This window comes from Mustela nivalis (assembly GCF_964662115.1).
Source record: "Mustela nivalis genome assembly, contig: HAP1_SCAFFOLD_632, whole genome shotgun sequence".
In the NCBI taxonomy this organism is placed as follows: Eukaryota; Metazoa; Chordata; class Mammalia; order Carnivora; family Mustelidae; genus Mustela; species Mustela nivalis.
This window is the reverse complement of record NW_028136030.1, coordinates 381,758-409,325: the sequence shown is the minus strand read 5'-3', so window position 1 is coordinate 409,325 and position 27,568 is coordinate 381,758. Positions and strand designations below refer to the sequence as shown.

Genomic DNA, 27,568 nt, shown 5'->3' with positions numbered 1-27,568 from the left:
TTTTAGTAACTTCCAGTTTTCTAATTCTTTTTCTAGTTTGTCTCATCTGTTAAACTCACCCAATGAGCTTTCCACTCCAATTTTTGTATTTCAGTTGTAGAACTTATATTTGGCTCTTCTTCATATTTTCTATATCATTCAAAAATCATTTTCCCATAGACTGCAGATCTTTTAAGGGTCTTTAATTTCTTGAAATAAAACAGTTGCTTTATAAACAAAGCCTGATAATTATAAAATCTTTTATTGCCATCAGGTTGTAACTGCCAATAATCTCTTGAGAATTGTTTCCTTGTGTACTAGTTTTGTTGTTGTTGTTGTGATGAATTATTTTCCTTTGAAAACTAATTGTGAGAATTATTTGAAACCTATTGTAGAGAGACAGTCCAATCAAAAAGAATTTGTATTTGCTGTAATAAAATTCTTAGGCACTACTAATTGCAAACACTTTCTATTATATGCACAGCTTGACATTTGGGAGAAGTTATTTGGGTAGTAAGAATATAGGTTGCAAATCCATCTATTAACTTTTTTGTGGTTGTGATATATCCAAGACAGGCAATTTCTCAATGTCAAAGCAAATTTTCTGATGTATTCTATGGTTTGGGTTGGTTGTATTTTTATATGTCCCTGGCTTTATGTAGGAAGAGTACCTCATTAGACTCCCCATTCATTAGGCCCTAGATTTTAACTTCTGGATTTTATGTCCTGTAAGAAATATAAATGGCCCTTTTGCCACAATTTCACTATTCTGCTTACCTCTCTGGGTGTACACTTTCTTATAGTGTATAGTGTATAACTTCTCTACTCAAAATGCTAACAAAACAGGAGGCTGGGTCCTGAGACACTAGGAAACAAGCTCAAGGAATAATATCAGTCCATGATTTAACTCTTTGAAGAAATAATCTTGGTTTCCTCCTTGGCTCTTGAAGATTGTTTAACTATCATGAATGACACAATAACTATCTGGACCAGGAAGTTCACACCATCAGACTATCTCAGTGGAAACAAATGGTCATTGATGTTCTTCACTCCAGAAAGGCAGCAGAACAGGAGACAAAAGTTTGGGAAAAACTAGCCAAAATGTATGAGACCACAAGAGATGTCATCTTTGTATTTGGATTCAAAACCCATTTCAGTGGTGCCAAGACAACTGACTTTGGTATGACTTAGGATTACTTGGATAATGCAAAGAAAAATGAACCCAAAAATTGAGTTGCAAGACAGAGGATGTATGAGAAGAAAAAGACCTCACGAAAACAGTGAAAGTAATGCAAGAGCAGAATGAAGAAAGTCAGGGGGACTAAAAAGCCAATATGGTGCTGGCAAAAAGTGAACTGGAGATTCAACAACAGAAGGAGAAACACTTGGCAGTGACTTCATCTGTGGTGATTGTGCAGATTTTTGATGAGAGAATTAATAAACCAGAAATTAAAGGAAAAAATGAAAGTATCCTCATGATCCCTATAATGTACCAAACCACAGCAAGGACAAACACCCACCAGAACAAGAGATGTGAAACATCATCTCAAATAACCAAACTATTTACTAGTAAATGGGTACATTCCTATTGCAACTTGAAGGTACATGTTACAAAATAAATGAACTATGGATTAAAGACATTTGGAGAATCCACAAGCACTTTCTCCAAGAAATGCTACTCCAACCTAAGTAGAATTTTTCTGATTTAATACTTTCTCATCTTTAAAGCTTTTCTGGTTCCTCTCAGTATTTGTCTGACTTGACTATCAAAGACTTTTCTTTGGAGTGTGCCATAGCAATTATGTTTCTCAAGGTCAGGTGATAGGTGGCAACTAGGAGAGCTCAGGTCCAAGTCCTGGCTTCACCATAATTCCAAAACTCCTAATTCATAATTAATGAAATGCAAGTCTGATGGATTATTATTTCTGGATCTTGACTCTGTAAACTGGATTAGCCCTTGCAGTCTCTGGACTGCTACAACAGACTAGAAGGCTAAGACTTGAGCCCTATGGGCTAAGTGCCTAAGGGCACTTTTGGTCACTTACTGCCCACTAAATTGGTTTTATTCAAGAGTGATAATCTTCTGAAAGCTAAACATGGTGAAAAAGCTAAGTGTATGTAAACTATGTATCTGTACCCAAAACTAATATTTGTAGATGTGAAACTAATTTGTTCATTATTTTTTTACAGAGAATAGAGAAAAAAGGTTTAAAATGTGTGTGTGTGTGTAAGTGAAGAAATGCCATTTCTCCCCTAAACTGTGCAAGGCTATAAATCATACTATTTGAGACAATTGTGCATGTATTTACTTCCTCTGAATTATATTTTCACAACACAGTTGCCAAGTATTGGTCTATTTCTACTGCAGAGAGTAGTGCCTGGAATTTGTCAGGGTACCTCTGCTATTACTCTGTGGGTTGTGTGGTTGTCAGGATTACTTTCAGTGTGTATGCGTGGGAAAGGTGCTTGCGGTGGGGGGGAGGTAGGCAGAGGGAGAGGCAACAGGAAATATGAAGAGTAAGAGATTTACCTAAGAAGAATATTTTCAAAAAAAAAAAAAAAAAAGAGGAGAAGAATATTTTCTTTTCTTTCTCAGAAAGAGTAAGTCTGGTAAAGAAATATAGTGTATAAAACAACAAATATTTAGGAAAAAAAAACCTCAAATTTTTATTTTTTAAAAGACCAATTTATAATATTAAATTTCATGCTGTTAATAATTCTTGAGTAAAACAATTTTATGTATAGCATGACTAATTTCTCATATCAAGATTTAGTAACAATAACAGAAATTTACAGCTGGAAGGAAACTTAGTACTCTGCTAGACCTTGCCTTCATTTTTAAGAAGAGAAAACAGAGCTAAAAGGTTGACTTGCCAGAGGTCATAGTCAGTGATAAAAAGTCTAGGATCCAGGTCTCATCATTTCCTCTCAGATGTCCTTAACACAAATAGTTTTGAAATATTAAATTTTCCAATTTGCAGAGCTTTCCATTTGAGCTCCACAACACATTTTCACATAAATAATATTTGTAGGAGATATTATAAGCATTGCACCACATCCCAACATGAACATATTTCAAATCTGTACCTCTCTACTTTTAATTCATTTTTTTACTAAGAACAGTTAAGAAAAGATGTTTCTATATAGGTATATATTAAGAATGCTGCCTTAGACTATTCTTACCAATTTCATTAACATGAAATACATCTGAATTACTACAATTTTAAAAATTTACAGCAACCATCAATCTCAAAGATAGACCTATTTTCTAAAAGTCATACCTTCTAAAATCAAGCAAATTATGAAAAAGGGGAAGTGAACATGAATCTTTTTGAAAATTACCCAGCACTCTAATTGAAAGTCCTTTACCCTTCTACCATTTTTATTGTTTTTCATCTTTCCCCCAAACTACATATAAATAATATGAGAAAAGTTCTTCCTCAATCCATACAAAGTTTTTAAGCAACAATGTAATACTACTTCATTACAAGTCCTCTGGGTACAGAATCTTTTGCTGTGGACATGGAACAGACCGACGGAAGTTTCAGTCTTCGTAATGCTAGCTCAGAATAAAGACCAACATGTGGAGGATGATAAACTAGTCTGGATCCCCTTGATAAAAAGACCAATTTTCAATAAAAATATGGTGAATACATTTGTATGTTTACAAATGCACAACTGTTTATGTTAAAAATAAAATAGCTTTGGGGGGGAAACCTTAATAATGAATTAATAGAATTCATAGCACAGTTTTTATAAGAAAATATTTTCTAGGTTCCTTGTTTGGAGGCTGGGAAACTGTCTTCCATTTGTCATGGATAATGGCCACTGGCATAAAGGCAACATGGAGGCTCAAGGAATAAGCCCTCCTCTCCAGAGGAACACAGCATGAGCACAGTACAAAGACAGCTTTAGTTATGTCTTCATAAGTCAGATGCTCAGAATCCATAATACCTAGACTCCTATTACTGTTGAATGGGACAATCTATAATAATGTGATCACAGTGATTATAGGTCTGAAAGGGATAAAATAACATTTTGTCCAACTCATAAAAATCTCACCGGTCATGAACATCTAAGTTTCTAGTTTATGTCATGTATGTTCCAAATCTCATCACCACTGAAATTTTAGGGTATAGGTATTATCATCCTCATTTAGCAGATGAGAGAACTGAAAGACTAAGAGAAGACAAAACTCTGGATGATTGACACATCTCCAAAGGCAAGAGAAACAAAAGCAAAAATGAACTACTGGGACTTCATCAAGATAAAAAGCTTTTGCATGGCAAAGGATATAGTCAACAAAACTAAAAGGCAATCTATGTTATGGAAGAAGGTATTTGCAAATGACATATCAAATAAAGGGCTAGTATCCAAAATCTATAAAGAACCTACCAAACTCAAACCCAACAAACAAAAATTCCAGTCAAGAAATGGGCAGAAGACATGAATGTTTCTCCAAAGAAGACATACAAATGGCCAGCAGACACATGAAAAATGCTCATTTCTCACCAACGGGGAAATACAAATCCAGACCACCACCAGATACCACCTCACACCAGTCAGAATAGCTAAAATAAACAACTTAGGAAACAACAAATATTGATGAGGATGCAGAGAAAAGGGAACCTTCTTCCAGTGTGGGTGGGAATGCAAACTGGTAGAGCTAATCCGGAAAACAGTATAGAGGTTCCTCAAAAATTTAAAAAGAGAGTTACCCTATGACCCAGAAATTGCACTACTAGGTATTTAACCAAAGGATACAAACATGGTGGTTTGAAGGAGCACCTGCACCCCAGTGTTTGTAGCAGCCATACCTACAATAGCCAGAATATGGAAAGAGCCCAGATGTCCATCAACAGATGAATGGATAAAGATTTGTTATGTGTGTGTGTGCATGTGTTATATGGAATATCACTCAGCCATCAAAAAGAATGAAATCTTGCCTTTTGCAATGGATGGAACTACAGAGTATTATCCTAAGTGAAGTAAGTCAGAGAAAGACAAATACTGTATGATTTCACTCATATGTGCAATCTAAGAAACAAAACAGATTAACATAAGGGAAGTGAAGGAAAAATAAAACAAAATGAAAATGGAGAAGGAGGCAAACCATAAGAAAGGCTGAACTCTAGAAAAGAAACTGAAGGTTGCTTGATGGGAGGTTGGTCGGGGGAAGGGGTAATTGGGTGATTGGAATTAAGGACATAACCTGATATAATGAGCACTGGGTGCTATATGCAACTGATGAATCACTAAATTCTACTCCTAAAAATAGTAATACAGTATATGCTAACTAAACTGAATTTAAGAATTAAAAAAAGTCTGTGATTTTTTTGCTAAGATGTGCTGAGCTCTATCACAATTGTGTGACTTAAATGAGCTATAAATTAGTGTTCATTCTTTCCTATAGATAATTCTCATTGTTCTTTAGTGTAAATTAACCGAGCCTTATTAAGTGTGGCTAACTGTCAGGCTAAGGATACACAGACAAAACCAAACCCAAAGACCCTCAAAGAGCTCAAACCAGTGGAGAAGTTTAATATGTAAACAACCTGTTACAGATGAAGGCTATTGCAATGAAAAGATCACACAGAAGTGGGGTGGTAGCATGGAAGAGTAAAGATTAACTTCCTTTGAATTTTCTGGGGAAGATTCGTATAGAAGATGACTTCTGAGGGGCACCTGGATGGCACAGTCAGTTGGATACCGACCTCCTGTTTGCACGTCAGCTCATGGTCTTGGGGTTGATGGATGGAGTCCTGTGTCAGACTCTGCACTAAGTGAAGAGTCTGCTTGAGTTTTTCTTTCCCTCTTCTTCTGCCCCTTCTGCTCAGGCTCACTCACTCTAACTCAAATAAATAAATATTTTTTAATAAAAGGGATGACCTCTGAGATTATTTTTGAAAGATAAATATGATTTCACGAGAATGGGAAGGGCCAAAGAGCATTCCAAGCATTTGGTAGGTCCTGGAGACTTCTCCCTCCTGGCATGTAATTATAAGCTGTCCCGCACTGCTGGTGTATAAAGTAAGAGTGGGGCCTGTGGGACCTGAGGCTGAAGAGGCAAAGGCAGATTAAAGAACCTCACGTGTGCCTGTTACAGTTTGAATTCAGCATAAAGCCAGTAAGGAGTCATTGGTGGGTTTCAGTTCTTGGAGATAAACTATGTATTATATTCAAGTTTGAAACTGATGATGTTGGTAACAGATGGATTAACCAAACACCCTAAAAGGGCCTCTAGAGATCATACATGATCTGGCTCCTTTGTATTTCTCCAGCTTGATTTTGAGTCATCCTCTTCTGTCCTCTATCTGGTAACACTAAACCACATTCGGTTCTCTTTTCTGGGCATTTGTACAAGTGGTCCCTTTGCTTGGAAATTCGTTCTTTTCATTTTGAAGGTCTAACTCTTCAACTTATCTTTTAGAGCTTAACAGAAAGATAATTTATGTTGGAAAGCTTGCACTAACCCTCATAAATTGGAGCTACCCATCTACCATGTGGTACTTAGTCTGCTTGTACTTCCCTTCTCAAAGAACTTACTTCACTGTCACGTGACCAACTGCCTGTTGATTTTCTCTCCAGATACTGTGAATTTTCTAAGGGCAAGCTTGAAGGCCTGTGTATCTACAATACCTAGTGCAGCCCTGCAATACAGACAGTGTTTGAAAAATAGCTCTTGAATGGGTGCTGAATATCAAGTGTGCAGCTAGCAGTAGATCAATTGGGTGACCAATGATAAAGGTCTGAACTGAAGAGGGTTAGGATCACTAAAACTTGGTGACTTGCCAGAGTTAAAGAGGAAAGAAAAAAAGGAAAAAGATTAAGTAGTGAAGGATAGTTACCAATTTTTAAGAAAATAGGTAGGACAACACAACCATGGTTGCCTATAAACTCTCTCTCTCTGACCTCTCTCCTATTGCTCCTACCTCAGTTTTCCCAAAATGCGAGACATACTCTTGCTTCAAAATGGACAACTGCTGTTCCTTCATCCTGGGAAAATATTCCCCAAATGTCCCCATGGCTTGCTCCCTCACCTCCTCAGATCTTTGCTCAAATGGTAACTGTATAGTGATGGCTTCCCTGAGCATCCCACTTAGAATTATAACCCTATCCGCATCTTGGCTCTCCTTGGTCCTCTTCCCTCCTCTATTTTTCCCCACAGAATTTATATCAGACACACAACATATTTATTTGCTTTGTCTTTTCCACTACAGATGTGTTCCCTGAGGGGTAAATATTTGTTAGTTTACTTCACTACTGTACCCTCAGGGCCTAGGACATAGTAGGCATTCAATATATGTTTAATTAATGATTGAACAAGTGAATTAACAGTAGCATCAACATCGGTACAGAGTGGGGAAAAAGTATGCAGAAAATGATTATGTGCACTTTTAAATATGCTCAATTAGAAGAGGTCACTGAGAAGAAAGATAAAATTGGAAGAGTAGCAGGGGGACTCTTGGTTTGCTTTATCCCTCAAACAGAGGAGCTCAACATCAAATCATTTTGAACAACTAGGAAATAGATTTGAGGATTAAGAAAATAATCTGCATAACTGGAGGGAGAGAAAGTGGCAGATGTGAGGTTTGGAGCTATGAACTAGGGGAGAGAAAAGCTGTGGTGCTGGGAAAGGGAGGGAGCCATTTTTTTAGAGTGAAGCCAGGGAGAGAGGGAGAGGGCAGGAGAAAGAACAGCATATAGGGTTCCTGCAATATGCTGGGGGGAGGGGATCCCCTGAATGACACTGAGAGAAATCAGTCCCCCTCCTGGAGTACATGTGGAAGAGGGATTTTGCTTTTCTGAGGACAAAAGGCCCCCTAGGAGCCACTGAGTGGCTGTTTAGCAGCAGGGGACAGAAGCATGTGTAGAGGGCAGATATGCTGGTCACAGCTTTCCACTGTGGGGCCCAACAGACTCCACTCCGTGTGACTGCCTTTATGGGACAGAATGGTGCTGGGCAAGCTGCAAGCCTCTCCTCCTAGGGAGAGAAGCAGGTCCACACCTTGATGGGTCCTTTAAGATTTGGAGTTTTCAATACCAGCCATGGGACAAAGATAAAACACATAACTGTGGCATAGGGTGTGCAGATGGCCAGGCACAGGGAAGTTGAGGTGCAGTGATAGGATGAAAGCTTGGAACACAGGAGAAGAAGTTGTTTACTTTTTTATCAGGGCCTCCTAAACAGTAGCAGCTGTGAGTTTTCCCCCAGGTTGAGAGGGTGGGGTGATAGGATCTTCCACACATTCCCTTCCCCCCCCCCCACCATGGTTGGACTTAAGAGAGAAACAGAACCTCCAGGGGAGGCTGGAGTCCCTTACACCAAACCCTGCCCTTGTGCACCCAGCAGGGGCATGTTTCCTAAGGCAGGTCTGACTGTGAACCAGCACAGGTGGCCTCTCCCTCAGAACAACATACGCTGCCCCACATGTACCAGGTCTACTAATCACAGAGTGCTCTAAAGCATCAGCTTCAGTTCTGGTGGAAATAGGACCAGGTTTTCTTTTCTTATCAAGATAAGCAAAAACTAAAGGAGTTCATGAACACTAAACCAGCTCTGCAAGTAATACTAAAAGGGATTCTTAGAGCAGGAAATAGATACCAAAAGTCACAGGAACTTTTTAAACCATTTTTAAAAGGAACACAGACAATCTACAGGAACAGCGATTTTACAAGTAATACAATGGCACTAAATTCATATCTATCAATAATTACTCTGAATGTAAATAGGCTCAATGCTCTAATCAAAATACACACGGCTTAAGAATGGATTAAAAAAGAAAAAAATAATCAGCAAGATGCTGCTTACAAGAGACTCATTTTAGACCAAATGACACCTCCAGACTGAAAGTGAGGGGGTGGAGGACCAGGCTAATGGACACTGTGCTAATGAATCATGCTAGTGGACATCAAAAGAAAGCTGGAATAGCCATACTTACATCAGAAAAACTATATTTTAAACCAAAGACTATAGTAAGAGATGAAGAAGAGTACTGTATTATAATAAAGGGGTCTATCCAACAAGCTCTAACAGTTACAAATATTTATACCTCCAACTTGGGAGCAGCCAAATATATAAATCAATTAGTAACAATCTTAAAGGAACTCAGTGATAATAATATGAGAGTAGGAGGGGCCTTTGACACCTCACTCACACCAATGGACAGATCATCTTAAGAAGATCAACAAGGAAATAATGACTGAATGACACACAGGACCAGATGGACATAAGGGACATATTCAGAGCATTTCATCCTAAAGCAGCAGAGTACATATTCTTTTTGAGTGCACATGGAACATTCTCCAGAAGAGATCACATACTGGATCACAATTCAGGCCTCACCAAGCACAAGAAGACTGAGATCATACCATACATATTTTCAGACCACAGTGCTAGGAAACTTGAAGTCAACCACAAGAAAAAATTTAGAAGGACCACAAATACATGGAGGTAAAAGAACATCCTACTAAAGAATGAATGGGTTAAGCAGGAAATTAAAGAAATTTTAAAAAAAATTGGAAGCAAAAGAAAATGAAAACACAATAGTCCAAAACTTTTGGGATGCAGCAAATGCAGTTATAAGGAATTTTATAGCAATATAAGCCTTTCTCAAGAAGAAAAGTCTCAAATACACAACCTTAACTTACACCTAAAAAAAGCAGGAAAAATAACAGCAAATAAAGCCCAGAATCAGCAGAAGAAGGGAAATAACTATGATTAGAGCAGAAATAAATGATACACAAGTAAAAAAAAAAAAAAAAGTAGGACACATCAATGAAAGTAGGAGCTGGTTTTTTGAAAGAATTAACACAATTGTTAAATCCCTAGGCCAGACTTACCAAAAAGAAAAGAGAAAGGACACTAATAAATAAAATCACAAATGAAACAGGAGAGCCCACAACCAGCAATGAAGAAATTCAAATAATTACAGGAGAATCTTATAAGCAATTATATGCCAAAAATCTGGGAGAAAAGGGTAAGTTCCTGGAAATATATAAACTACCAAAACGGAAATAGGAAGGAATAGAAAAACTGAACAGACCCATAACCAGCAAAGAAATTAAATCAATCATCAAAAATAACCCAAAACACAAGGTCCAGGGCTGGATGACTTCCCAGTGGAATTCTACCAAACATTTAAAGAAGAATTAATACCTATTCCTCTGAAGCTGTTTAAAAAAGTAGAAAAGGATGGAAAACTTCCAAACTCATTCTATGAGGCCAGCATCACCTTGATTGCAAAACCAGACAAACACCTCATTAAAAAGAATTACAGACCAATATGGCCAATGATCATGTGCAAAAATTCTCAACAAGATTCTACCCAATCAATTTCAACAGTAAACTAAAAGGATTATTCACCAAGATCAAGTGCAATTTATTCCTGGGCTACAGTTTCCGCAGGTCAATCAACACGATACACCACATTAATAAAAGGATAAGAATCATATGATCCTCTCAACAGACGCAGAAAAGCATTTGAAAAAAATACAGCATCCTCCTCGAAAAAAACCCTCAAGAATGTAGGGATAGAAGAACATACCTCAACATCATAAAGGCTGTATACAAAAGACTAAGAGCTAATATGATCTTCAATGGGGAAAACTGAGAGCTTTACCCCTAAGGTCAGGAACATGATAGGGATGTCCACTCTTACTGTTATTGTTCAACACAGTCCTAAAAATCCTAGCCTCAGCAATCAGACAACAACAACAACAAAAAATAAATAAAAAACATCCAAATTAGCACAGAAGAAGTCAAACTTTCACTCTTCTCAGACAACATGATACTTTATGTAGAAAACCTGAAAGATTCCACCAACAAATTGCTAGAACTGATATATGAATTCAGCAAAGTCACAGGATACAAAATGGACATTCAGAAATCTGCTGCATTTCTATACACCAATTATAATAAAACAGCAGAAAAAGAGATCAAGGAATCAATCCCATTTACAATTACATCAAAGACCATAAGATACCTAGAAATAAACCTAACCAGAGAAATAAAAGTTCTGTACTGTAAAACTAGAGAACACATATAAAAGAAACTGAAGAAGGCACAAAGGAATGGAACAACATTCCATGTCATGGATTGGAAGAAAAAATACTATTGTTAAATGGTCTATTCCACCCAAAGCAATCTACATATTCAATGCAATCCCTATCAAAAATAACACCAGCATTTTTCACAGAGCTAGAACGAACAACTATAAAATTTGTATGGAACCAGACAAAACTCTAAATAACTAAAGTGATGTAGGAAAAAAAAAACAAAAAACGCTGGAGGCATCACAATTCTGGACTTTAAGCTCTATTACGAATCTGCAGTCATTAAGACAGTATGGTATTGGCACAGAACAGACATATAGATCAAAGGAACAGAAAAGAGAAACCAGAAATGGACCCACAAGTGTAAGGTCAACTAATCTTCAACAAAGCAGGAAATAATATCCAATGGAGAAAAGACACTATCTTCAAAAAATGGTGTTGGAAAAAACTGGACAGTGACATGCAGAAGAATGGCACCAGACTACTTTCTTACACCACACACAAAAATAAGTTAAAAATGGATGAAAGACCTAACTGTGACACAGGAAACCATCAATATTCTAGAGAAGAACACAGGTGGCAACCTCTTTGACCTCAGCCATAGAAATTTCTTAGTAGACATATCACCGGAGGCAAGGGAAACAAAACAAAGATGAACTATCAGGATCTCATCAAGACAAAAGCTTTTGCACACTGAAGGAAACAATCAACAAAACCAAAAGGCAACCGATGGAATGGGAGAAGGTTTTTGCAAATGACATATCAGATAATGGGCTAGTATCCAAAATCTATAAAGAACTTACCAAACTCAACACCCCAAAAAACAAATAATCCAGTTAAGAAATGGGCAGAAGACTTGAATAGAACCTTGTCCAAAAAAGTCCTTCAGATGGCTAACAGACACATGAAAAGAGGTTCAACATCTCGCATCATCAGGGAAATACAAATCAAAACCAAAATGAGATACTACTTCACACCTGTCAGAATGGTTAAAATTACCAACTCAGAAACAACAGGTGTTTGTGAGGGTGCAGAGAAAGGGGAACCTTCTTGTACTGTTAGTTAAAAGGCAAATTGGTGCATCCACTCTGGAAAACAGTATGGATTTTCCTCAGAAAGTTAAAATGAGAGCTACCCTATGACCCAGCAATTGTATTATTAGTTATTTATCCAAAGGATACAAAAATTCTGATTAGAAGGGGCACATGCACCCCAAGTTTATAGCAGTACTATCAATAATAGCCAAATTATGGAAAGAGCCCAGATGTCCATTAACAGATGAATGGATAAAGAAGATGTGGTATATGTACAATCGAATACTACTTGGTATCATCGGAATGAATGAAATCTTGCCACTTGCAATGATATGGATGGGACTAGAGGGCATTATGTGAAATAAGTTAGTCAGAGAAGGACCAATACTATGTGATTTCACTCATATGTGCAATTTAAGAAAAACTGATAAACAAAGAGGAAGGGAAGGAAAAATAAAATAAAATAAAAAACAGAGGGAGACAAACCACAAGAGACTCTTTAATGTAGACAAGAAGCTGACAGTTGCTGAAGGGGAGGTGGGTGGGAAAATGGGCTAGATGGGTGATGGACATTATGGAGGACACTGGTTTGAATGTGAACTCGGTGTTGTATGCAGCTGATGAATAACTGGATTCTGTTCTTGAAAGCAGAGCCACATTCTATGTTACCTAACTTGAAATTTAAAAAAAGAAAGAAAGGGAGGAAGGGAGGGGCGGACGGAAGAAGGGAGGAGGAAGGAAGGATGGAGGAAAGAAAGAAGCAAAGGAACAAAGGATATAAAGTAGTGCCCAGAAAAATAAGTAAATGGTTCAGAAACTTGCAAATGTGTTTAACTAATTCTAAAGACATGTCCATCACAGTTACATGTATCATTTTTCAACCATTAGTAGATTAGTAGAGATTAAAGATTTGGAAAAGACCCACCTAATTAATGTTTTTGGGTTAAAGTCACAATACAAATGCATACCCACATACCATATAAATACTTAAGGCTATAAATGAAGCAAACTCGTAAAGAAAATGCATTCCTGTCTCTCACTTTAAAAAAGAAAGAGGGCTCTGAGCAATACAACTGGTGCTCAGGGAAAAGGTTTCAGCTAGTATAAGAAGCATTATCATACTCATAAACAATGTGCATGGGAAAAAGAAAAATTTAAAAAGGTATAGAAATTGGGAAACACCAATATTTAAGGTTTGGGCAAAGGAAGAAGAATAAGCAAAAGGGGCGCCTGGGTGGCTCAGTGGGTTAAAGCCTCTGCCTTCAGATCAGGTCATGATCCCAGGGTCCTGGGATCGAGCCCCGCATTGGGCTCTCTGCTCAGCGGAGAGCCCGATTTCCTTCCTCTCTCCCTGCCTGCCTCTCTGCCTAGTTGTGATCTCTGTCTGTCAAATAAATAAATAAATAAATAACCAAACTAGGGGTTAAAAAAAGGCTAAGAACACCACCAGAAAAGGAGAAAGGAGAGAATTTTTTTTTTTAAAGATTTTATTTATTTATCAGAGAGAGAGAAGGGGAGAGAGCGAGCACAGGCACACAGAATGGCAGGCAGAGGCAGAGGGAGAAGCAGGCTCCCCGCTGAGCAAGGAGCCCATGTGGGACTCGATCCCAGGATGCTGGGATCATGACCTGAGCCGAAGGCAGCTGCTTAACCAACTGAGCCACCCAGGCGTCCCGAAAGGAGAGAATTTTAAGAGGTTCAGTAGTATCCAGTGTAAGACAAACTATAATAAAGGAAGAGAAATACCCAGAGTATTTCATAATTAGGTTACTACTGACTTTAGTCAATGCAGTTTTAGAGGATCACAAAGTAACAATGACGAATAACCACCACTTATTGAACAATCACTTATAGGTATATTCAAGGGGGTGATTCAAATGTACTATCGCTAATCTTCCCAACCACATTACCAAGTACCTCTCCTATTATCCAAATTTTATAGAAGAAAACTTAGGCTAAGTAAGATGAAGTGTTTCATATGTTACAGATGAACAAAAAGTGGAGGAGCTAAAGTTTGAGTCCTAGTAAAAATATACCTTATAAAATGTTTTGTTCATATGACACTCTTGATGTAAATTCCACATGCATAAATTTTTGAGGTACAAAAATCTTGCCACTTTAAAGACCAAAAGTCACATATTTTAAAGATCTTTAAAAGAATTGTTAAAAAACCTTATACTTGATCATTTAGGAATGCCATTATGAATGTCAATTGCTGTATTTATGCCTTTGGGAACAGTTGAGTCGTTTAGATTTTTTTGCTTTTATGATGAAAGGCACTATGAATTTTTTTTTTTTTTTGAGAATCTGTGTCTTCATTTTATGGTGTTTTTTTTTGCCTATGGGCTAGAACCATGCTAAGTGCTATACATATATCCTCTCAGGTAATCCTCACCATAACCTTATGATTTAAGTTCGAGTATAAGGAAAAAGAGGAGAGAGTAAATAACTTATCCAATGTCACATATTCAGTCCTAGCAGAAGTTTTAGGTCTCTGAGCCTCCAACTCCAATGCTCTTAATCTTAATTCTGACTCAGCTGTTTTCCAGGGTGATATGCCAATGAGGTCCTTAGTCACTTTGCAGATAGACCAGATTTCCGGATAAGTATTGCCCTAAATGAACTCTGAGATATCCAACTTCCAAAAATTTGCTGTTAATTGGGGGAAAAAAAGTTAACCTTTTAGATATTTGGACAAATGCTAACAATTTAAGAAAAAAAGAGGTAGCATCAGTATTTGTGAGTACTCTGTCATAATAGTTTAATAATTGCATTAATTTCCAATTTGTTACCAAATTACCATAAATTCATGCTTTAAAACAATGCTTTTTATTACCTTGTTGTTGTATAGGGTCAAGTAACCTTGTATAGGTCTCACTGAGTTAAGGCTGGGGACAGCTGCATTCCTTTCTATGGGCTCTTTGGGGGAACCTTCCTTTTCCAGATTCTTGAGATGGCACATCTTCCTTGGCTTATGGTTCCTTTCCTCCATTTTTAAAGCCACAAGAGCAGAATGAGTCTTTATCACATGAAATATATTTCACCTTCTTTCCTGCACTCCTCTTGCTCTTTTAAGAACCCCTGTAATTGGGCGCCTGGGTGGCTCAGTGGTTTAAAGCCTCTTCCTTCAGCTCAGGTCATGATCTCAGGGTCCTGGGATCGAGGCCCGCATCGGGCTTTCTGCTCAGTAGGGAGCTTGCTTCCCTCTCTCTCGATCTGCCTCTCTGCCTACTTGTGATTTCTGTCTGTTAAGTAAATAAATAAAACCTTAAAGAACCCCTGTAATTACACTGGCCCCACCTGTATAATCTAGAATACTCTCCCTCTTAAGGTTAGCTGATTAGCAACTTTGACCCTATCTGTAACCTTAATTCCCCTTTGCTGTGTAATGTAACATACTCACAGGTTCTGGAGATCAGAACATAGGCATCTTTGGGGGACTTGTATTCTGCATACCACAGTAAATAAAACAATTCTCACCTATAGCATAGTATGTTCCTATGATTGGAGAACAGGATGGAGATCATGTGTTCTCCAATTCTTTTTCTTTTTCTTTTTTACCAATAGAAGGAGAGGGAAAAAGATACTAGGCTGATTGGGAAATACGAATTTGGATTATACTATTTGCAGAAATATTTAGGCTGAATTTTTAAAATTTATCTTGCAGATCTTAAAAGTAGTCTTCAGATATCCTCAGTCTAGGCAATAAAACATAGGGGCATATGCTATGGTCCGGAAAGGTGCTTACTTTCTATAAAAGTTAAAGTATCTGTTCGTTAGTCTTCATTCATCCCTTCACCCTTTGCCCTTGCAATTTACACTTTCACCCTTCCTAGGAATGTCCTTTGGCTTCTAATTTACATATATAACCAAAATTCAAGCTATCTGAATGTAACCCATCTTTGATATTAGTGATTCCTCATACATGTTAGTGAAGCCTGCGGATTTTCAGAGCTTTTTCTATACTTTCGAAAAACTAATTATTCCAACTAATTTTTCCAGCCCTAGAATCACATGAAGGAAAGCCACGAGTGGAAAAAGTTTTAGTAACATTTTCTTATCAAAGCTCACCTTCCTTGGGGCGCCTGGGTGGCTCAGTGGGTTAAAGCCTCTGCCTTCAGCTCAGGTCATGATCCCAGGGTCCTGGGATCGAGCCCCACATTGGGCTCTCTGCTCAGCAGGGAGCCTACTTCCCCCTCTCTCTTTGCTTGCCTCTCTGCCTATTGGTGATTTCTGTCTGTCAAATAAATAAATAAAATCTTTTTTTTTTTTTAAAGCTCACCTTCCTCTCTTTCCCTAATATGTCCTCCAAATTCTCAGAAAGTAACCTAATATTATTCCCACTTTCATTGTAATAAGTTGAACAAGGAAGACTTGCTAACCATAAATATTTAAAATAATAATTCACAAATTGCCAAATAATTATTAAATAATAATTATATACTAACCTTTATTTATTTAAACTTTATGTTTCTAGTACTCTTTTTTTTTTAAAGATTTTATTTATTTATTTGACAGACATCACAAGTAGGCAGAGAGGCAGGCAGAGAAGAGAAGAAGCCAAGCAGGCTCCCCGCTGAGCAGAGAGCCAGATGCCCAGCTTGATCCCAGGACCCTGGGATCATGACCTGAGCCAAAGGCAGAGGCTTTAACCCACTGAGCCACCCAGGTGCCCCTAAAGTAACCTTTATTACAATGCAACAAAAAGAAACTGCAGAGGAATAAATTTAAAACAATAAGTTGTATCAATATAAAGAAAACACTGAAACTCTACTAAGAAAATAGAACATAAATGGAATAACATACCTTGCTGTTAGAATGAATATTGGAAGGATAACAACTCTCTTAAAATGAATACATTTTTACTTCACGAAAGTAGAGTTGTCCCAGACCTGTAGCATCAACATCACCCTTTGAATTTTAGGATACACAAATCCCAAGCCTCAACTCAGACTCAGTGAATTAGAAACTCTGAAGGTGAGGCCCCACCAACTATGTTTTAGCAAGCTTTCCGCAAGATTCTGACTGATAGGTGCAAAAATCTGAGATTCCTGTTTTAATGTCATTTTTTAAAAAGATTTATTTATTTATTTATTTGACAGAGATCACAATGAGGCAGAGAAGCAGGCAGAGAGAGAGGAAGGGAAGCAGGCTCCCGGCTGAGCAGAGATCCAGATGCCCAGCTTGATCCCAGGACCCTGGGATCATGACCTGAGCCGAAGGCAGAGGCTTTAAACCACTGAGCCACCCAGGCACCCGTTTTAATGTAATTTTAACAAAAGTAACAATGTAAATTTTTCCTCAACAGGGAAATAGAAATAGACAAGCTGATTCTAAAGGTCATATGGAAAAATACCCATTAAAATGTTGGCACTACAGGGGCGCCTAGGTGGCTCAGTGGGTTGAGGCCTCTGCCTTTGGCTCAGGTCATGATCCCAGGGTCCTGGGATCGGGCCCTACATCGGGCTCTCTGCTGAGCGGGGAGCCTGCTTCCTTCTCTCTCTCTCTGCCTACTTGTGATCTCTGTGTGTCAAATGAATAAAACTTTAATTAAAAAAAAATGTTGGCACTACAGAAAGGACAAATTGGCAAAGAAATCAATGGAAAAGAATAGAGAGTCCAGAAATATTCTCTCTACATAAAGGAATTTAGTACCTAAGAAGAGTGGCGTTTTAAATCAGAGAGGAATGATGCAGAGACAACTGGTTAGCACTCACAAACAATAAGCCACCCAAATAAATAACTAAATGGAACAATAGGTTCCTGGAAGAAATAAGAGATGAAATTTTTATAAATGGAGAAGAAAGACTGGAAAATCTGACTACTTAAAAAAAAATTAACAAAGAAAAAAGTTCTGTAAACCACACCATGTGACCAATAATCAGCTAGAGAAAAGAATATTTGTAATATGTAAAACAGACCAAAAGTCCAACGACTCTAACTCACAAAGAGCATTACAAATTAAAACTCAATAAAAAAAATGAGAGAAGGATATGAAAAGAGATGCTGTGTGTGAAGCGAAGAAGACTCACAAACATATGAATATATGAAATATATGAGAAGGTATTATAAGAGAAGAAAATTAAAACAATAAGGAGAAATTTTCATCTTTGAAATTGGCAAAACATACTTGATAATCCAATGTGGCAATGAGGAGAAACAGCATTCTCCTTTACCACAAACAGAAGTATAAACTGATGAAACATCATTGAAGGCAATTTTCCAACATCCATCAATATCTGAAAACAAACACACCTTACATTTCATAGTTAGGAACTTATCCTTCAGTAATAGCACACGTGGTCAAAGAGATGTAAATGCCATGGTGTTCATCCCATCATTGTTTGAAATAACAAAATAGTAGACCAATCCAAGTGTCTGTTACTAGAGAATGTGTAAATAATGCCCTATTCATCTTACAATACCAACAACCACAATAACAAACTGAAATAGCTCTATGTAGCAACATCTAAGGTAAATTACCAAGTTTAAAAAAATGGTGAATAATAGAGAATACAGTATATTTCTATATGTATAAAAGGAAATACAGATCTTTTGTCTCTCTATATACATGCTTCTCTAGGCATGTATTTATGAAAGACACACAGTAACTGTTAACACTAGTTAATATTCTGGGAGTACCTGGGTGGCTTAGTCGTTAAGCATCTGCCTTCGGCTTAGGTCATGTACCGGGGCCTGGGATCAAACTCTGCATTGGGCTCCCTGCTCAGCAGGAAGCTTGCTTCTCTGCTTCTCTCTCTCTCTCGTTCCCCCTGCTTGTGTTAACTCTCTTGCTGTCTCTCTCTAATAAATAAATACACAATCTTTAAAAAAATATTCTGTTTGGGATCCAGGGTCGAGGTGTTTAGGGTAGAAACCTTATTTACAACACTTTTTTGTTCTATTTCTACTATTTGAATTGCTTTTTATTTATTTTTTTTAATTTCACTATAGTGGATACACATTACATTAGTTTCAGGTGAAAATAGTATAGAAATTCAACAACTGTATACATTATGATTTCCATACCACAAGTATAGCTACTATCTGTCCCCATACATTGCTATTACAATATCATTGATTATATTCCCTACACTGTATCTTTTATTCCCATGACTTATTCATTCCATAACCGGAAGCCTGTATTTCGCACGCTCCTTCACGGTTTGTTCATCCCCGCCCCACCCCCAGCCCTTCCCTTCTGGCCACCATCAGTTTGTTTTTTGTATTTATAGGTCTGATTCTGCTTTTTGTTTGTTTATTCATTTTGTTGTTTAAATTCTACATATAAGTGGAATCATATGGTATTTGTCTTTTAAAAAGTAGAGCTTAATGTTTGGAATGGTGGAGTAAAAGCAATAGCAACAATGGCAAAACTGTCAGAATCATCTTTTTCCAAACTCTGCAAATTGACTTCAGTTAGTTATCTCATTTTTCTCTTAATCCCATTCCCCTATTAGGTTCTGGAGTAGCAATGAAAACAAAGAGCCTCACCACTCTGGTAGCTGGATAAACTAGCAGCCTATCAATACATATAGGATTAGGGTAGGTTTAGAATTCCCTGAAATGTCCATACCTAAAGAACTGTCAATATTTGCCTATCTAGCATCTCACCAAACGATTCCATTTTGAAGGCATTTTATTTCATGACTCAAGAGCTGCCTCTGTGCAAACAGTGTTACTTTGGAGCACTTACGAAAGAAAATCAGTGGCAATTAGTTAGCACTGAAGCTGTTGGAGGGAACTTTAACGCTTGGGGCTAATGAGAGGCTGATCAAACAAACACAAATTAAAGGGAAAATTGAAGAATTAAGGTGTCCACATGGAACCCTGAAAAACTTCCACATATTCCTGGGATTCTAGAGGCTCATGTACATGCAAAGAGCTTAGTGCATGACCATGAAAGGCTTGAGAAGGCTCTGAGCTCTCATTTCTGGCTGACTTTGAGACTCTGTGCAAGCAGAAAGTGAAGGCTAAGGCCAAGGGACGGTTGTGAACTGCCCGGTGGAGCACTAAGGGACGCCCCGACAAATATACCAAGCCCCTCAGCAAAGGTTGAGAGACTTCTTAGTTCAACCTCCCATCAATCATTGGCTGACTGCTAAGGCACCAGAACAGAGACTTCAGTGCCCACACAACAAAGAACGGACTTTACAGAAAAATCACTTAAAACACAGAGAGCAGCTTTCTGCGTCTCCCGCGGCGAGCGTCCGTTCGCAGCGGCGTGGTCGGCGGCTTCCGGGCCCACAGCTCCTTCGCCGGCCCCGCCGCCGCCGCGCTCGCTCCTGCGTCTGGGCCGTGGGAAGGTGGTGGCCGGAACAGCGCCGTCGCCGCCGGCGTCTGCGGGGCTCTCGTCGGCGGGTACTGCATCTACTTCGACCGCAAGAGGCCGAGTGACCCCAACTTCGAGAACAGGCTTCGAGAACGAAGAAAGAAACAAATGCTTGCCAAGGAGAGAGCCGGATTTTGCAAGTTACCTGACCTTAAAGATGTTGAAGCTGTTCAGAGATTCTTCCTTGAAGAAATACAACTTGGGGAAGAGTTGCTAGCCCAAGGCGAGTATGAGAAAGGTGTAGACCATCTGACTAATGCAGTTGCTGTGTGTGGACAGCCACAGCAGTTGCTGCAAGGGTTACAGCGGACTCTCCCACCACCAGTGTTCCAGATGCTTCTGACCAAGCTTCCAACAATTAGTCAGAGAATTGTAAGTGCTCAGAGCTTGGCTGAAGATGATGTGGAATGAGAACATGTCAACATAATCTCAATTAAAAATATTTTTAAAATCTTAAGTTGGAAGATGAGCAGCTCTGGGGGGAAAAGGGCAAATAGGCTTGTTACAGACTGTCCTACACTGAAATCTACCAAAGTAAATTTTTACTTTGTGTAGATCCATTTGTCTGTTTTATTTATTTTTCCCAGTGAAAAGTGTATTTTGGTAGAAAGCTTTTCATTTTATAAATACACTGAGTTACCAAAATATCATGGATTTTATTCCTAAAACGTGCAATTAAAGTGTACATATAACATCACATTACTTAGGTTAAAAATACTCAGTGCTTAGTTTTGAAAGATAGGCCGAAAAAGTATAGGAGAAGAATGCACATTCTTTTTAAGCTCGTACATTTGCTCTACATTAAAGAATTGGATGGAGTCTATCAAAACTGAGCATTAAAATCTTTGAGAGATTATTTTTTTCCTTTTAATCTCTTAAATATGACGTGAGAAGTGCTGCTGTGCTGTATTAATTCACCTCCTCCCCGTGTATTTGTCATTTTAATCGGTGGGCTTAATGTGTTCTGGATATTTATCGTATTTTAGATGTATGTAGTAAATAGCACCGGGAATTAAATCTATGTACATCCTTTATCTAGCCATGTGAGCCTCAGTAATTACTGTCTACCCTCTTTCCTCACTTAAAAAATGAGGGAATTGGTCTGCTAATTCAGAGAAGTGTCCCTTTCAGCTTTTAATTCATTTGTTTCTGTTAAGCACCACCATCTCCTGAGGGATATATTTGTTTGGACAACCAGGCCTTGCATTTTTTATACTCTGAAGTTTGCATGCTTGCCTGACTTAGTATTTCTGAACTGATTCCCCCACCCCCAACCCTCTTTTTTTTTAAAGATCTAACTTGTGTTGGTTTTCACTGAAATCATGTGGTTCTGTCATTACTCTTGTAAATCTGAAACTTAACCTTTAGGGTAACTGGGATGATAAACTTGTAAAATGTTTGTTCCCCTTTGCTTTTATCTTCAGTGTATCTCCTTAATCCTCCTTCAATCTCAATCATTTATCTTGTTATGATGAGAATAAGGTATAACCTTATGGCTGAAGACTTGGAAAGAATGAAGGTGTTCTCGAAATAGTGACATGTTATCTGCAGTCACAGGTTGAACATTAGGTCTGAGAATAAAGATCCTTGGTACTTAAAAAAATATATATATCATAAATATCCAGTTTCAACAACAACAAAAAAAAGAGATTATAATCAAACAAAAAAGCATAGCCTATAAACAGGAAAAATAGCAGTTAACAGAAACTGTCCCTGAGGAAAACCAAAAGTTGGATTTATTAGCCAAAGATTTTAAAACACCTATAATAAATAAGTTGAAAGAACTGAAAGAAATCATGTCTAAGAACTATGGGAAAGTATGCAAATGATGTCTCATCAAATAGAGAATAACAATAAAGAGATACAAATTATTATTCCTTTTATTTGTAAAAGATTTTATTTTTAAGTAATGGTCTACACCCAGTGTGGGGCTCAAACTCACAACCCAGAGATCTAGAGTCACATGCTGTACTGACTTAGCCAGCCAGGCACCCTTATTATTTGAAATCAAAGAGAAATTCTGATGTTGAAAAGTATAACTAAAATGAAAAACTTCTCTAGTCTGAATAATATATTTATTATTTATATAATATAAATGTAAATATAATAATATATTTATTATTTACAGAAGAAAGAATCATTTAAGTTGCAGACAATGAACTGAATACAGGTCAATTGAAACTATCCAGCATGAGAAGGAAACAGCAAAAGGAATGAGGAGAAATTAACAGAGCCTCAGACACCTGAGGGACACCATCCAACATCCCCAACATGTAAAATGGGAGTCCCGGAAAAAGAGAGAAGGACGGAGTGGCTGGGAAAGGTGGGAGAAAGAGAGAGAGAGAGGAGAGAGAGGAAGGCGCAGAAGGAATATCTTAAGAAATAATGACTAGAAACTCTCCAGATACAACAACAAAAAGAATTAGTCTTAGAATTCAAGAAGCTCAATAAACTCGAGTACAATAAATCAACAAGATCTACGCTCAAACATTTCATAGTCAAAATGTCAAAAGAAAAGGACAAGAGACAATCTTGAAAACTGCAATGGAAAATATGATCCTCAATAAAAGTAAAGACTGACTTCTCACTAGAAACCATAGAGGCCAAATGGCACTGAGATGACATTATCCCAGGTGCTGAAAGAAAACAAAGAAAGAAGCAAAAAACAACTATTAACAAAGAATCTTACATCTGCAAAACCATTTTTAAAAATGAAAGAGAAATCAAGATATTTCTAAAAAACAAAAACTAAGAGAAGATGTTGCTAGTAGTTGTGTCCAAGAAGTGAGGAGAGTATTTCAGTCTAACACTAGACATATCGTTGTTTTACATAGGGAAACAAAAAGCACCAGTATTTACTATAAAAGTATATAGGTAAATATAAAAGTATAAATAGATATTTTCATTGCAATTCTCTTCTTCTCCTATATGATTTAAAACACAGCTATACAATTTTAAAACTGTGTTGATGGGTTTACAATGTATAAAAATGTAATGTATATGATAGTAATAGCACAAAGTAAAGGAAGTGAATGGAACTATACTGGAGCAAAGTTTCTGCAATGAAATTAAATTGGTATTAATCTAAACTAGATTGTTTTATGTAAACATGCTAATAATAATCACCAGGACAACCATTAAGAAAACAATTCTAAAGCATACAGTAAAAGAAACGAAGAAATTAAAATGGTAAACTAAAAAAAAAAATCTATCAAATACAGAGGAAGGCAATAATGAAGGAATGGGAACAATGGGTGAAGACATAAGAAACACAGCAACCAGGAAAATGGCAGATGTAATTCTTAATTTTACAGTAATTACATTATATGTAAATGTAATAAACAATCTAAAATGGATTAAAAAACATGATACTATACTCTCACTCTTTGTAAAATATATACTTGAGATTGGTTAAAAAGGAAAACTATAAAAAGATTATGCCATACAAACAATGATCCAAAGAAAGTTGGAGTGTGTGTACTAGTATCAGAAGAAACTTTAAGACAAGAATTTTCCCTAGAGACGAAGAACACTTTACAATAATAAAAGGATCAACCTATCAGAAAGTAATAACTATTATAAATATATGCATCTAACAAAAAAAGCCCTGATAAACCTGAAGGAAGAATTTACAGAACAGAAGGGGAAAATATACAATTAAACAATAATAACTGGAGACTTCAGTATCCCATTTTCAATAACTAGCCAGAAAGTCAACAGGGAAATAGAAGACTGAAATAGTACTAAAAATTAACTAGAGGTAAGAGATTTATAGAATACCCAACAACAGTAGAATATCTTTCTTCTCAAATGTGCATGGAAATTCACAGATGTGAGGAAATTAAATGGCACACTTCTAAATAATCAACAAACAAAATATCCCAAGATAAATCAGAAAATATTTTAATGAATAAAAACATAAACAAAATATACCCAAACTGATGGGACTTAATTAAAGTAGTGCTTAGAGGGAAACTTACAGCTATAAATGCCCATATTAAAAAAAGAAGAAAATCTCAAGTCAAATCAGGAACAAAGGAGGAATAACACTACAATCACATAGAAATAAAAAGGATTATAAGGGCATACTAACAATAATTACACTTCAAGAAATTAGAAAATCTAGATAAGACACATATTTATTAAAGTGTTTTTGCTGTTGTTTTAAATGTTTGTGTATCTTAAGTTCTGCAAAATGTCAAATCAACACACAATTAACTCTTGCCTTCATAGAAGTTGAGATATTGTATTTTTTAAATTGATTTTATTTCATTTTTTTTAAATGTAACAAAAAGTTTTTATTCTTTGATATATAAAACCAAGAAAACTTTAATGTGTAATACATCATAGTTTTTTTTTTTTTAAATTTAAGAAGAAAAGGGCAGAAGTGAAGATATGGGTACAAAAATACACTCAAGCAGCTCTTCCAAGAAATTCAGAACTCCTAAAATTATGAACAACAGAATACAAGTCTCAGAGGAGGCTTCTTTTTTTTTCTTTCTTTAAAAAATTATTCGCATTTGCTTAGCTCATCGGATTCAAACAAACCAGAGTTCGTATAAAACTGGATCAAATGAGGAAACCTTTACAATGACTAAATTTATAAATATTGCTGAAGATCAAAGCGAAGTGACAATGAATTTAATCTGCGTAAAGATCAGGTTCTAAGCGGCTTGTTATTTAAAACCAGAGACAACAGAGACTGTACATCCAGATGACCGCGAGCTTCCGGGCCCCTGGAGGCGCGTGGGGGCGCGTCCGTCCTGCCCGCGGCCAACACCTCACAACGGCCTCGGGCTCCGTCGGGGCGCAGGGAAAGGCCACACGAGCGTTTTCGTCCTGCGGCGCTGGCGCGGCCCGAGGCTGGACACCGGCCGCCTGCGACCACCCACACGCACCGGCCTGCTCCGGGCCCCCAGGGCTGACCTCCGGGCTGTGTCTGCACAGTCACACGGAAACCGAGGATTTACTCTTCTTTTAAAAAGGTCATTTTAAAGCTTCATTTATGAAAGTCGCTCGACAGCTTCCGCTGAAATCCCTCCTGCGCGCGGCCAGGGGGGCCGGTTCCCGCCTCTGGCCTCCCGTGGTCTGCGGAGAAACCGCAGGAATGATTTTATTTTTATCAACGTAATACATGTATATAGTTACTATAGTTATAGTTTATTAAGTAAAATTATATATATATATAAATAAATGTAAGTATTAGATTGGTTTCAGGTGTAAAATATAATGATTTAACAATTCTATACATTACTCAGTGTTCATCATGATTAAGTAAACTCTTAAACCCCCTTATGTGTTTTATCTGCCCCCCCACCTACCACTCCTCTAGCAAACACCCATTTGTTCTTTGTACTTAAAAAAGAGTCTGGGTTTCTTTTTCGTTGTTTTAATTCTTAAATTCCACGTAGGAGGAAAATCATATGGTATGTCTTTTTCTCACTTATTCCATTTAGCAATATAACCTCTATATCCATCCATGTTGTCACAAATGGCAAGAACTCATTCTTTTTATGGTTGAGCAATATTCCATTTATATATGTGTGTATATATATAATATATAATATATGTATATTGTATATATTATATATATTATACATAATATAAATATATATATACACTTAAATGTAAGTATATATATAATATCACATCTTCTTTAGATATATCGATTTATCTAATTTACCTAATCTATTTATATATATCTATATATAAAGAATATATATTCTATCTATATATCAATCATATCTTCTTTATCCAGTCATTAATGGACACTTGGGTTGCTTCCATATTTTTGGCTATTGTAAATAATACTGCAGTAAACATAGGAGTGCATCTGTCTTTTCGAATTAGTGTTTTATTTTCTTTGGGTAAATACCCAGTAGTTGAATCACTGGGTCATATGGTATTTCTATTTTTAATTTTTTGTAAAACCTTCATGCTGTTTTCTACAGTTGTTGCGTCAATTTGCATTCCCACCAACAATGTGCCAGAGCTTCTTTTTTAAATTTCTATTTTTAATTTTTTGAGAACGGTTTATACTATTTTCCACAGTGGTTGTACCAATTTGCATTCCTACCAACAGTGCACACGGGTTCCTTTTTCTCCACAGCCTCTCCAACTGTTGTTATTTCTTGTCTTTTTGATTTTGCCATTCTGACAGGTGTGAAATGATACCTCACTGTGGTTTTCATTTGCGTTTCATTGTATAATGATGTTGAGCATCTTTTCATGTATCTGGTGGCCATGAGTATGTCTTCTTTGGAAAAATGTCTATTCAGGTCCTCTGTCCTTTTTAAAATCAGATTATCTGTTTGTTCTTTTTTGGGGGGGTACTGACTTGTATAAATGTTTTATATATTTTGGATATTAATCCCTATTGGATATATCATTTGCAAATACCTTCTCCTACTTAGTAGGTTGCCTTTTTGTTTTTGTGATGGTTTCCTCTGCTGCACAAAAGCTTTTTATTTTGGTGTAGTCCCAATAGTTTATTTTTGCTTTTGTTGCCCTTGCCTCAGGAGACATATCTAGGAAAACGCTGTGATGGCAGATGTCAAAGAAATGACTGCTTATGTCTTCTTCTATGAGTTTTGTTTTTTCAGGTCTCCCACTTAGGTCTTTAGTCCATTTTGATTTATTATTGTGTATGTACAGTATAAGAAAGTGGTCCAATTTCATTCTTTTGCATGTAGCTGTCCAGTTTTCCAAGCAAAATTTGTTGAAGACTGTCTTTTCTCCCATTGTATACTCTTACCTCCTTTGCCACAGATTAATATTAGTGTGGGTCTAGATGATATCCTTATATTTTATTTCTTTATTTATCAATTTAAAACAAAATTGGTTAACTCCCAATCATATGAAGACTTCACTCTTCTATATTCTTATCCCATATTTCTACCCATCTCTGATATCAAAATAATGTTATAATGTGGGACTATATAAATCACCAATATAAATATAAATAGCTAATGTCTACATTATTATGAGTTGCAAATATTTTAAGCAAAGAGGTGAACTAGGACCATGCCTATTATTTCTCCTGGAGTTTATAACTACTAATTTTTTTACCCTCTAGTTTTCTATGTACTTAATACAATTATTATATACTCTTCCAAATCTCTGCTACATGCAATTAATATTTTTTCTGTATGCTCAACATGTTATGTTC

The 27,568-nt window shown here is 37.0% G+C and overlaps 1 protein-coding gene, 1 long non-coding RNA gene and 1 pseudogene across 3 annotated transcripts in view; 1 reads left to right on the top strand and 2 right to left on the bottom strand.

Moving 5' to 3' along the window:
- LOC309857350 (ligand of Numb protein X 2-like) overlaps positions 1 to 27,568 on the bottom strand; it is a gene marked incomplete at its 5' end in the record, with an annotated part of 436,750 nt that overhangs the window by 36,818 nt on the left and 372,364 nt on the right. The window lies entirely within an intron of this gene.
- LOC309857349 (mitochondrial import receptor subunit TOM20 homolog pseudogene) lies at positions 1,314 to 20,857 on the top strand (annotated as a pseudogene). Its single transcript has 2 exons — positions 1,314 to 1,446; positions 20,246 to 20,857. The product of its transcript is annotated as a mitochondrial import receptor subunit TOM20 homolog pseudogene (transcript).
- Positions 25,129 to 27,568, bottom strand: part of LOC309857346 — a 325,444-nt gene continuing 323,004 nt past the window's right edge. Inside the window, exon 4 of the long non-coding RNA XR_014307652.1 lies at positions 25,129 to 25,488. This is a non-coding gene — a long non-coding RNA (uncharacterized lncRNA). The remainder of the gene's footprint in view (positions 25,489 to 27,568) is intronic.